Raw genomic sequence first — 13147 nt, 5'->3', positions numbered from 1 at the left:
TTCACACATGAAGAGCCCCAGGGAGCGTCTTCCCTCACAAGTGGCCTGGGAGCCAGGGTGTCACTCACTCTGCTCTTTCCTTCTCCACACGGAATCCTGGGCAGGCAGCCCCGCACCCCAAACACCTCCATCCAGAACACTGAGCACACTGTTTAAACCATCAAGAGCTGGAGACTTGACATGGACCTACAGCAGACTCAGGAAATTCTTTGTCCCAAACTAAATACTTTGTATTAAAACAAAAAACAAAAAACAAAAAACAAACTCTTCTGGTTCACAACATCACCATCCAGTCAGAGACTTTTGCTCTTTCCTGACATTCTGTCACTCACAGGTCTACCTGCTGGTCATCGTTGCTCGCCTGAACACTGATGAAAATCCCTACCACTAGTCTTTCCGTCCCAGCCTCTTCTCAGCCTCCACTTAGCTCCCGTGCAAATCTGACCCCGCAGTCCTGCTGTTCCAAAGGCTTGGCGGGCTCCCCGCTGTCCAGAGTCCAACCTCACAGCCCAGCCCCCCACAGCCCGCTCCCTGGGGAACCTTCCCCCACAGCCTGGTGGGGCTCTTACCGCTCCTTAAACACCCAGCTCTCAGCTTGGCTCCCGGCCTTTATGTGGGCTGGGCGGTTCCTTCTGTGGCGGTGCCCTCCTCCCTCCTCCGGGTGAATACTCCCCCATCTGCCCAGATCCAGATGAAATGTCCTCTTCTCTCTCAGGGCTGGCTGTTCCTTCCTAGGTGTTTGTGCCACATTTATCATGTCAAATGGCAAGGTCTCAGTTCTATGTTAATGTGGCCTGACCAGAAAATGGGCTACCTGAGGACAAGGACCTTGACCAAGTGTCCATGTTGCTCTGGAGTTACCTCAGTGACATATGCATTATTTGGCACTGAGGAAGGGCTCGGTGAATGGTCGATGAGTGAATTAATGTTCTCAGTGAAGGTTAAGTCACATAACACGATAAAACCAACCAGTGCTCCGCCAGAACAAACGCTGGAGGTAAGTGGCAGCCTGCAGCTGTCTCCCTTCCTGGTGGAGGAGCCAGAGTGATTACAAAGGAGGCGGGTGGGGGGGGGGGCGGCTTGTCGATCCCCACCCCCCATCCACTACTCCTCTCATTGTCTCTTGACACTCATATACTGAGCACTTGCCACTGCTGGCCAGGAGGCTATGGAAGATCGTACCTAACCTTCACCCCCAGTTTATAGAGGAGGAACCTGGGGTTTAGAAAGGTTGCCTCAGGGCATTCAATCAGCAAAGTGAAGGGCAGCAATGGGGCTTGACTTCAAGCAGCTCTCAGGACGGTGCACCTGATCTTAGCACTGGCAGTGAGAAGTCCTGGGGTAGAGTCCCAGCTCCACCATCGTCCAGCTGTAATCTCGGACCATTCTCTTCATCAGTGTGGGCTGCTTCCTCATCTTGCCACCGAGCAGACGTGAGGCTCTGGAGGCGTCTAATAAGTACCATGTGCAGTGCGAGCACAGAGGACGGTGACTACTAATCTTTGTGGCTCCTCCTCCCTTTCTCGGTCATGTCATTTGTTTCCTTCCCCAGCTGTCCTAGACTGTATGTTCCTTCCCTAGACTCTAGTCCCTATTTCTGAGCACTTTTGGGACTTGACAAGGTCAGCTGAGTTTCTACACAAGGAGCTGTCCATTGTCCTTATCTTGATCATCTGGAAACCCAGTGAGCCTGCAGCACTCAAGTGTTTCAGTTCCTATGCCTCTGTGTCCTGGAAGGGACATGGTCCCCCCGGATGCTCTAACATTCTGGCCTGTTCCTCCCATCCTCTCATGACTGCCCTTTCCATTCCCTCCCTCTGGGGCTCATCACAGTAACCTCCATCTACTTCCCTTCCTCTACCTGCCTTTCCCCCCCTCACCCTCTGCCCCACTGCTCCCTTAACACCCAAACCTGCACCACTAGGGGTAAAAACCGGCCCCAGAATGCCCCCCTCATGTCTTGTGTGAGGGGCTGCATTTGTAAGTGGGGTCTAGGGAGGGACTTCTGTGGGATGCTATACCGACTCCTTGGTTCCCTTCTGATTAGGGTTTTCCTCGCAGTCAAGTGCGTCCTGGGACATGGGTGCAAATGCAGGCAGAGGCCATGGTACAAGGATGCGCTGAACTCGCCTCTTCCTTAATTTAAGGGAAAATAGCTTCCCCTTCTTGCCAGAGCACAAAGGTTTTTTCCTTTTTATCATCCAGGACCATACTTCTCCCTTCCCAACTCTCATAATTGTGATAGGGACAACAGTCCCATGATGGGAGCCTGGCAGTCTGATTTCTCACCCAGAACTCAAAAGATAGCTATTTATACCTGTCGTTTCCTTTAGCATCAGAAAAACCGCATGAGGAGGGGGAAAGGAGCAGTTCTATTTCACAGGCTCCTTCATTCATTCACTCATTATTCATTCACTTAGCAAATATTTGCTGGGATGCTGGATTCCATGCTACACCACAGGAGGCCAGGGAGCTAAAGGCCCAGATGGAGGCAGGGGAGGATAAAGATGCAAATGAGTATAATAGACAACGAAGGCTCTTACAGCAGTAGCTTGAGTACTAGTGGGAGCTTAGAGGAAGAAGCATAAAAGTCTGGGAAGGGGCACCTGGGTGGCTCAGTTGGTTAAGCATCTGACTTCGACTCAGGTCCTGATCTTGTGGTTCATGAGTTCGAGCCCCGTGTCAGTCTCTGTGCTGACAGCTCGGAGCCTGGAGCCTGTTTCAGATTCTGTGTCTCCCTCTCTCTGACCCTCCCGTTTATGCTCTGTCTCTCTCTGTCTCAAAAATAAATAAACGTTAAAAAAAAAATTAAAAAAAAAAAGTTAAAAAAAGAAAGTCTGGGGAGACTTCATGGAGGAAGTGACACACATGCAGAGAGGTTGCTTCTGGTAAGGGAAACAGCACATGCCAGCACATGGAGGCACGTCTGAGGAGCTACAAATAGACTGGGACGCCTGGAATATGAAATGAAGGAGTTAAAGTGTTGGTGGCAGCAGTTGGACAAGTGGGAAATGCCAGATCATATGTCCACCTCCGAAGAGGTTAAGCCTCTGCTCTGTAGGCAAACAACTGAGAGACCCTGGAGAGTTGTGAGCAGGGCAGGGGCATGATGCACTCAGGTGGGGGGTGTGGACGGCAGACTGGGGAAGGGCACGGTGAGGGGTAGGGAGACCAGGCAGAGGCTGCCGCAAGAATCCTAAGAATCTGGGTGATCAGAGGGTAAGTTGGGTCACCTGGAGGGTCTGCAGCACTTCGGATCTCTGAGATTTCCCCAAGTGGGAGCCCGGAGAAGACTCTCTACATCCTCTGGGAGCCATTAATATGGAGCCGTGGTCTTGCCCCCACTTCATGGCAACACCAGGCAAGAACCGATAAGCCAGCCTTGTTTCTCCCAAGGCACTCAGCCAGGGCCTCTCAGCTCTTCCCCCTCTGCAGAGAGTGCTGGGAAAGACTTCCACACCACTCCTACTCCCCAAACCTCCACTGCTCCAGGGGGACACAGCCCTTGTTCTAAGCATCCAGAGGAGCCCTGCCTGAGGAAGGAGAGGGACACCCTCCCCCACCTCACTGTCGGGCACACGCAGGAGGCCAGGGAGCCTGCTGATTTTTCTTTTGCTCTGGCTCATTTTCCTTCTGGAGCAGCGGGCTCATCTCCTGCATTTTTAATAGCTGAGCGTATTTAGCATTCAGCACACACGTGTGGGTTGATAAGGCCCAAAGAGAAGGCAACAAGCCATGCAGGGAGGAAAGCCTCCTCCCTGCTCCCGCCCACATCAACGGGTTTGCAGGTTTCATTTCCCTATGGCTCCCTTCCTGGACTAGGATAGCCGAAGTGACAGCAGGTGGGAAAGTCAGACTGGCTGACTTAGTCCCTATGCGGGGCTAGTCCCCTGGCTGAGTAGGAAATCAGAAGTAAAGGCTGAAATGTTCATTTTAGCTCAAAAGGGCTGAATAGCCATAAATCCCTTTTGACTTCCACCTAGAGACACTCATCTTGTGCCCCTCCCTCCACCTTTATGGGCTCCATGGACACCTGGATGGCAAGACCACGGGCAGGGTATTCTCTGGCCTGATCCCCAGCAGGACCATGCACCAGTGGAGAGGGGCTCTGACTGGGGGCTGAGGGGGGGGCGGCGCTGGGAGTGCTGCTGGGGAGACCCGCATGGGACAAATTTGGTAGCACAAGGATGCCCTCTCTGTTTCTCCCTTTCTTCTAACGCGGAATTATTTTTTAACCTCCCCATCCACAGAAGGGAGCAAATAACAAACCCACGGGCCATTTCACCTTGCATGAGATGCCAGGAGGTCAGCCTCAACTCAGGAGTGGCGTTTTTATTTCTGTACATGGGAGTTTGAGCTACTTGGAAAAGGGCGCCCCTAACCTGATGTTAAGTTGAGCTACTTGGAAAAGGCCGCCCCTAACCTGATGTTAAGTCTGATCTGAAGGCCACAGTCCACCACCTGCACCCAAGACTTATGCTTTTCTGACCTCTAGGGGCTGCTACAGAGCTCCTCTGGGGCAGGGGAGTCTCTGCACCGCCCGACTGGGACCTCTAGGCTGGTTCCCACCTCACACCCAACAGTGGCAGGCTAATGTGGGAGAAGAGCAAACGTTCCTTCCACCCTAGAATCTATCAGTTCCAGCGGGGAGCATAACATCCCAGAGATGCCAGGAGCCACATTCATACACCTGTGAATCAAAGAACCAGAGGGGCTTACCAAGGGTCACCTGGCCAAGGTGTCCAGGTTTGTGCGGTCTGACACGGAAGCCACTAGCCATTTGTGGCTATTGAGCATTTAAAATTTAAGTGGTTGAGGAACTGAATTTTGAATTTTATGTAATTTGAATAAGTTTGATTCAGTTATTAGAAAATGTTTAGGGGCGCCTGGGTGGTTAAGTGTCCGACTTCGGCTCAGGTCATGATCTTGTGGGCTTGAGACCTGTGTTGGACTCCACACTGTCAGCACAGAGCCCGCTTCAGATCCTCTGTCTCCCTCTCTCTCTCTGCCCCTTCCCCACTTGCATGCTGTCTCTCTTTCTAAGATAAATAAACATAAAAAAAAAAAAAAGAAAGAAAGAAAGAAAGAAAAAGAAAAAGAAAATGTTTAAGTGTGTCTGGAACAACTTGGGTTTGCGAATTCATTTTATGATCTCTAGTTGTTTATGAAACCTAAAAATGGATAAAATATTTCTGATGAAAATTTGGTGTCCAAATTGACGGGTGCTGTAGGTGTAAAACACACAGGATTTCGAAGACTTGGTAGAACAAAAAAACAAAAATTATCTCGCTGATTATATGTTGAAATTATAAGATGGTGGATATATTAGGAAAAAAGTAAAAATTATCTCACTGATTATATGTTGGAATTATAAGATAGTGGATATATTAGGGAAAAAAACCAGAAAATTATCTCACCGATTTATGTTGAAATTATAAAATAGTGGGTATATTAGGTTAAATAAACTATATTATTAAAAATTGTTTCCTTTCCCTTTTTCCAACGTGGCTGCTAGAAAATTTACATTTCCACGCGTGTCACACATTACATTTCCATTGGATGGCACCAGCCCAAACACGTGTAGATAAAAGGTTAACTGTCCCAAGAATAGAAATCTTACAATCCTTTTCAATGGTCAGATCAATTTCACTCAATTCGACAAATATTTACTGACAAGGGGACCATGTCTGCGGAGCGTGAGGCCCCACCATGCAGGAGATTCCGCAATTACTTCTGAGCAGAAGGAATGACACGAGGTCTCACCTGTGGCAGACCATGGACAGAGTCATGGGAAAGGTAAAAATGAAGGGTCCTGGGAATTAAAAGAGAGATGCCAGCATACCAGTGGCCTGCAAGGAGGGAATGCGTGAATGGCAGGTAGAAGAAGGTGGCCAGTGGGATAGGCAGTGAGGGCAGTGGGGGATTTGGACCAGGAAAGAGGGCCAGGATGCTGTGGGAAGAATCTCGACTTTGCAGTCCCTGCCTCCTCAGGGCTGTCTTCCCCGGGGCCCCCGACTCTCCTCGGCCCTGCCCTCGGCCCCTGCTTCCTGCTTCTCTCAAGCCACGTACCTTCCCCAGAGGGTGCATCTGTACCTACGGTCTCAAGGCCTGTGTCTCCACTGATGACTGTCAAAGCTCCATTCCCAGCCCACACCTCTCTCCTGACCTCTGGGTCCAAACGTGCAATGCCACCAACCGAACATCTCTATGCGGACCTTCCTCGGATACAGGGATGCCTAGTTTTACTGCATTTCCCTTTGTTGAACTTTGCACAAAGTGTGCTTTTTTTTTTTTTTTTTTTTTTTTTTTTACAAACTGAGGCTCTGTGGCAACGCTGTGGTGAACAAGGCCATTGGCACCATTTTTCCAATGGCACGTGTTTACTTCATGCCTCTGGGTCACATTTTGGTAATTCTTGCAATATTTCAATCTTTTCATTATTATTATATTTGTTGTCAGCGATCTTTGATGTTACTATTGTAATAATTGTTTTGGGGTGCCACGAACCGCCATACGAGATCGCAAACTAGGTGATAAACACGTGTATTGATTGCTCCACTGACCAGCTGTTCCCTGGTTCTCTCCCTCTCCTCGGGACTCCCTATTCCCTGAAACACGACAATTATTGAAATCAAGGGACACCTGGGGGGCTAAGTTGTTTAGGTATCTGACTCTTTGTTTCAGCTCAGGTCATGATCTCACGGTTTGTGAGATCGAGCCCCATGTTGGGCTCTGTGCTGACAGTGTGGAGCCTGCTTGGGATTCTCTCTCTCTTTCTCTCCCTCTCTCTCTGCTCCTCCTGCATGCTCTCTCTCACTCTCAAAAATAAATAAATAAACTTAAAAAAAAATATCGAAATCAGGCCAGTGAATAACCCTACAATAGCCTGTAAGTGTTCAAGGGAAAAAAAAGTCACACGTCTTTCATTTGAAACCAAAAGCTAGAAACGATTAAACTTAGTGAGGAAGGCCTGTGGAAAGCCAAGACAGGCCAAAAGCTAGGCCCCTCGCACCACACAGTTAGCCAGGTTGTGAACGCAAAGGAAAAGTTCTTGAAGGAAATTAAAAGTGCTACTCCAGTTGAACACGTGAATGATGAGAAAGCAAAACAGCCTTGTTGCTGCTAAGGAGAAAGTTTGAGTGGTCTTGGACAGAAGATCAAACCAGCCACGACATTCCTTTAAGCAAAGCCTAATCCAGAGCAAGGCCCAACTCTCTTCAATTCTATGTAGGCTGAGAGAGGCGAGGAAGTGACAGAAAAAAACATTTGAAGCTAGCAGAGGTTGGTTCATGAGGTTTAAGGAATCTCCATAACATAAAAGTGCAGGGTGAAGCAGAAGGTGCTGATGTAGAAGCTGGAGTAACTCTCCGGAAGATCTAGCTGAGATCATTAATGAAGGTGGCTACACTAAACAACAGATTTTCAGTGCAGGTGAAGCAGCCTTCTCCTGGAAGAAGATGCCATCTGGGACTTTCATAGTGAGAGGGAAGTCAATGCCCGGCTTTAAAGCTTTGAAGGACTGGCTGACTCTCCTGTTAAGGCAGCTGGTGACTTTAAGTTAAAGCTAATGCTCATCTATGATTCCGAAAATCCTAGCGTCCTTAAGAATCACACTAAATCTACTCTGCCTGTGCTCTCTAACCAATACAACAAAACCTGGATGACGGCACTCTGTTTACAACATAGTTTTCTGAGTATTTGAAGCCCACTGTTGAGACCTACTACTCAGAAAAGATGCCTTCCAAAATATGACTGCTTACTTAAAACATTTTTTTTAATGTTTATTTTTGAGAGAGAGAGAGAGAGAGAGAGACAGAGGACAAGTGGGGGAGGGGCAGAAAGAGAGAGAGAGAGAGACAAACACAGAATCTGAAGCAGGTTCCAGGCTCCAAGCTGTCAGCACAGAGCCTGATGCGGGCTCAAACTCATGGACTGTGAGATCATGACCAGAGCTGAAGTCAGATGCTTAACCGACTGAGTGCCCCAGGTACCCCAGAATAGGATTGCTTATTGACAATGAATCTGGTCACCCCAGAGCTCTGATGTAGGTACAATGAGGTTCATGTTGTTCTTATGACTGCTAACACAACATACATTCTGTAGCCTATGGATCAAGGAATCATTGTGTCTATCAGGTCTTATTATTTAAGAAATAGACTTCATAAGGCTATAGCTGCCATAGATTGTAATTCCTCTGATGGATCTGGGCAAAGTTAACTGAAAACCATTTGGAAAGAATTCACTATTAAGTGAATTAAGAGGGGTTCGAGACTGTAGTGGAGGAAGTAACTGCAGACAGGTGGAAACAGCAGAACTAGGATGAGAAGATGGAATGAGATGAGAATGAGGAGCCTGAGGACGGGGCTGCATGGCCACGATCTCATGATGGAACTTTAATGGATGAGGAGTTGCTTCTGATGCATGAGCAGAGAAAGTGGTTTCCTGAGATGGAATCTACTCCTGGGGAAGATGCCCAGAAAATAGTTGAAATGATGACAGAGGATTTAGAATATTGCATAAACTGGGGCGGCTGGGTGGCTCAGTCAGTTTAGCATCCAACTTCAGCTCAGGTCATGATCTCACAGTTCATGAGTTCGAGCCATGCACTGGGCTTGCTGCTGTCAGCACAGAGCCTGCTTCGGATCCTCTGTCCCCCTTCTCTCTGCCCCACCCCCGCTCACGCTGTCTCTCTCACACAAATAAATAAACGTTAAAAAAAAGAGAACATTACATAAATCTAGTGGCAGGGTTTGAGAGGGCTGGTTCCAATTCTGAAGTGGGTAAAATGCTATCAAACAGCATGGGAGGCTGCAGAGAAATCGTTTTTGAAGAATCCATCAATGTGGTAAACTTTGTTTGTTGTTGTCTTACTTTAAAAATTGCCACATGGCACAAAAACAGACACTCAGATCAACGGAACAGAATAGAGAACCCAGAAATGGACCCACAATGTATGGCCAACTAATCTTTGACAAAGCAGGAAAGAATATCCAATGGAATAAAGACAGTCTCTTCAGCAAGTGGTGCTGGGAAAACTGGACAGCGACATGCAGAAGAATGAACCTGGACCACTTTCTTACACCATACACAAAAATAAACTCAAAATGGATGGAAGGAAGCCATCAAATCCTAGAGGCAAAAACTCTTTGACCATGAAGTTGCTTCATGGCAACTTCTTACTCAACACGTCTGCAGAAGCAAGGGAAGCAAAAGCAAAAATGAGCTATTGGGACCTCATCAAAGTAAAAAGCTTCTGCACAGCAAAGGAAACAATCAGCAAAACTAAAAGGCAACTGACAGAATGGGAGAAGATATTTGCAAACAACATATCAGATAAAGGGTTAGTATCCAAAATCTATAAAGAACTTACCAAACTCAACACCCAAAAAACAAATAATCCAGTGAAGAAATGGGCCAAAGACACGAATAGACACTTTTCCCAAAGAGACATCCAGATGGCCAACCGACACATGAAAAAATGCTTAACATCACTCATCATCAGGGAAATACAAATCAAAACCACAATGAGATACCACCTCACACCTGTCAGAATGGCTAAAATTAACAACTCAGGCAACAACAGATGTTGGCGAGGATGCAGAGAAAGAGGATCTCTTTTGCATTGTTGGTGGGAATGCAAGCTGGTGCAGCCACTCTGGAAAACAGTGTGGAGGGTCCTCAAAAAATTAAAAATAGAACTATCCTGCGACCCAGCAATTGCACTACTAGGTTATTTACCCAAGGGATACAGGTGTGCTGTTTAGAAGGGGCACATGCACCCCCATGTTTATAGTAGCACTATCAACAACAGCCAAAGTCTGGAAAGAGCCCAAATGTCCACTGATGGATGAATGGATACAGAAGATGTGGTATATATATATATATATATATATACACACACACACACACACACACACACACACATACATACACAATGGGGTATTACTCGGCAATCAAAAAGAATGCAATCTTCCCATTTGCAACTATGTGGATGGAACTGGAGGGTATTATGCTAAGAGAAATTAGTCAGAGAAAGACAAATATCATATGACTTCACTCATATGAGGACTTTAAGAGACAAAACAGATGAACATAAGGGAAAGGAAATAAAAATAATATAAAAACAGGGAGGGGGACAAAGCAGAAGAGACTCATAAATATGGAGAACAAACTGAGGGTTACTGAAGGGGTTGTGGGAGGGGGGTGTGCTAAATGGGTAAGGGGCACTAAGGAATCTACTCCTGAAATCATTGTTGCACTATATGCTAATTTGGATGCAAATTAAAAAAATTAAATTTAAAAAAACTTGCCAGTCACCCAACCTTCAGTAACCATCAACTCGAGGCAAGACCCTCCACCAGCAGAAAGATTATGTCTCATTGAAAGCTCAGATTGAAAAAAAAAAAAAAAAAGAAAGCTCAGATGATGATTAGCACATTTTATAGCAATAAAGTATTTTTAAATTAAGGTGTATACATTGTTTTCTTTAGACACAATGCTATTACACACTTCACAGACTACAGTGTAGTGTGTACATAACTTTTATATGCATTGGGAAACCAAAAAATTCACGTGACTTGCTTTATCGTGATATTTGCTTCATTGTGGCAGGACCCGAACCTTCAATATGTTTGAGGCATGCCTGTACTTCATACTCCAATGACTTCCCAGTTTAATTCATCCTCTCCTCCCCACCCTAAACTCTGGCCCTTTCTATCCTCCTCTTGAGAAAGTGAGAGGACCGGTCAACATCCAGTTGTCCAAGTCTGGACCAGTCTTCTCTTGCATTGCAAGCTGTATGTGCAATGAACACTAGAGTCCTGTGGTGTGTTCCTCCCTAGTATTTGTCCCCACTGGCTCCTTCTGCACATGTCCACGACTGCTGCCTGGGTACAGGACGTCACCACAGCTCACCTGAATTATGCAAAAACACCCTCACTGCTTCCTGAGTGGCCCCTCAAGCCATCCTTTACACTGGGGGCAGCTCAAAGCTGCTCCTTTAACAGCCCCATGGGGCTTTCAGGATGGACTCCCAGTCCCTACACTTAGCACACCCAGTGGAACTTTCTAATATGGCCCTGCCCGCCTCTCCCCACATGCAAATACGATTGCACATTCTGGTCCCTTCGCCTGGGACCCTCTTCCCACACTCAAAATGTTAAAAAACAATTGTGTTAAAATATATATAACATTTACCATTGTAATCAAGTTTTCTTTGTCTAGATTATTCCTACTTATCCCTCAAATTCAGCTCACGTGTGACCCCTTCTGAAAAACCTTTTCTGAGTTCTCAGGCTGAGGTAGGTGCCTGTCTTTTGTGCTACAAATATCTGGGCTCTTATCCCATTGCATTCTGTGTTAGCTTATGTCTCTTTTTACAGACTCCCTAAGAGTCTGTGTCTTATTTAATCTTGCATCCCCAAGGCTTCAGTGTACGGTTGTACAGGTTATGCACTGCACTAGGATGTCTGATTGAGGAAGTAGGTGACGAAGACCATTAGCCAATTGTGCACTCTAGGATGGGGCTGTATCCAGGCCTTTTTCTATCTTGCACAGGGATGCCATAGGAGACATCAGAGGGCCCTATGTATCCTCAGGCCTTGTTATCGAATTGGCACATAGTATTATAGTAGGTGCTAATTAAATGTTAAATTGAGTGCAGACAGGTGGATGGATGTTCTATGCAAAGGTACCAGAGGAAGACACGGTGGGTAAGCTGGGATAATGGCATGGTACTGGACGATTGGTTTAGGGGGTTTGGAGCCAGTTTGTAGAGGGTCTCTTATGTTGGGCTAGGGGCCTAACTCTTAATCCAGTAGGCAATGAGGAACCTTTGAGAATTTTTGAGAGGACTGTGACTTAGAATCACAAAATACTCAGGCTTGAAAATGGGACTCAGAGAAGTGAAGTGACTTGTTCAGGTCACACAGAAAGTTTGTGGCCAAGTCCGGGCTTGAATTGGCTTTTTTTTTTGCTCCTGGCTCAGTGCTGGCTCTTCTATACTGTTCCCAGAGAAGTCTGCCTGAACGGAGGTGGAGCCCTCCCAGCCTCCAAGAAAAGTCTTCACAGCCTTCCTGAAACACACCCCTGGCGACAGAGGGCAGGGGGACGACGGCCCGGCTGGCTGGAGGTGAGAAAGGAGGACGAGGCTGCAGTGAGCCTCCTTCTGGCCCACCCCTTGTCCGCCTTCAGATCTGTCTGCTTGAAGGTGGGCACATCACCCATTAGCTTTCTGCTCTTCACACAAGGCAAGCGTTCTGGTTTTTTGAGCCCTTTTTGTTTTGTTTTCTCCGTAAGAAGGATTTCCCTCCTTGCGACACTTTTGGTTGCTCTTCTTCGGGCCCTAGCTAATTTTTTTCAGACTCTTTCAGAACCACCTTCTGCCCTATAGCAGGTCTTAATGAGCACGTGTGGAGTCGGCTTCCACGGAGTGTGGACGCTGATCTAACCCGGGGTCTCCCAGAAGGCTGGCCTCCCGCGAGAATGCTTGGTGCCGTGTCTCACCCTGCCGGGACCACGTGTATCATCGGACATCTGTGGTGTTCATGCTAGGATCTTCTGTAACTCCTGATTCTCCTTCTGGCTTATTCCTCACGAGCCCCTTGTCCAGCTCTCCTCGTCCGGTTTCTCGGTACCTCCGTTCTGGACTCTGAAGCAGTGACTTTATCCTTGTCCTTTTTCAACTTCATTTCTCTAGTGTTTCAGAGAGATTGGACATCTCGGCCTTTATTGCCAGTTACAAGGGCTCCGTCCTTTGGCGCACACAACAATGACATGATCGTCACATATGTATCGAATGCGTGCTCTGCTCCAGACATTGTGCTTGCTGCTTTGTAGCGCTCTTAACCCTCACACGATGCCACAGGGTGGAGCTATTATCAGCTCCGTTTTATAGATGTGGAAAATTGAGACACACTAGATCAAGCAACTTGCCCAAAGCCACCCAGCTGAGATCTGTAGGCAGGTGGGGATCCCACAGCTTGTGCTTCTGTTGAGACACCTGGTGCTGCCTCTGCAAACAAGCTTGGAGGCACTCTGCGAGGTCACTGATAAAATAGAGACTCACACTCCGTGCGAGCAGGTCCAGGGGCCACCAACCGTCACTCTCCGGCTGGATCTTCCCTAACCTGCTCCGTCCCTAACAATT

General features: G+C 47.3%; 1 protein-coding gene across 12 annotated transcripts in view; it reads right to left on the bottom strand.

Annotated features, from left to right (window-relative positions):
• The window catches only part of ATXN7L1 (ataxin 7 like 1), a 246326-nt gene that overhangs the window by 41940 nt on the left and 191239 nt on the right, over positions 1–13147 (bottom strand). The window contains exon 1 of one of the 12 annotated variants that reach the window (XM_019451213.2): positions 69–1012. The exons of the other annotated variants lie outside the window; for them this stretch is intronic. The gene's annotated coding sequence lies outside the window, so the exon portion shown is untranslated. Of the gene's footprint in view, positions 1–68; positions 1013–13147 lie in introns of those variants that run through there. 12 annotated transcript variants of the gene reach the window in all.

This window comes from Panthera pardus, unplaced genomic scaffold, assembly GCF_024362965.1.
Source record: "Panthera pardus isolate Hobbes unplaced genomic scaffold, ASM2436296v1 HiC_scaffold_8, whole genome shotgun sequence".
Taxonomy (NCBI): domain Eukaryota; kingdom Metazoa; phylum Chordata; class Mammalia; order Carnivora; family Felidae; genus Panthera; species Panthera pardus.
The sequence above is the reverse complement of the archived record's forward strand: the minus strand, read 5'-3'. Positions and strand labels throughout refer to the sequence as shown.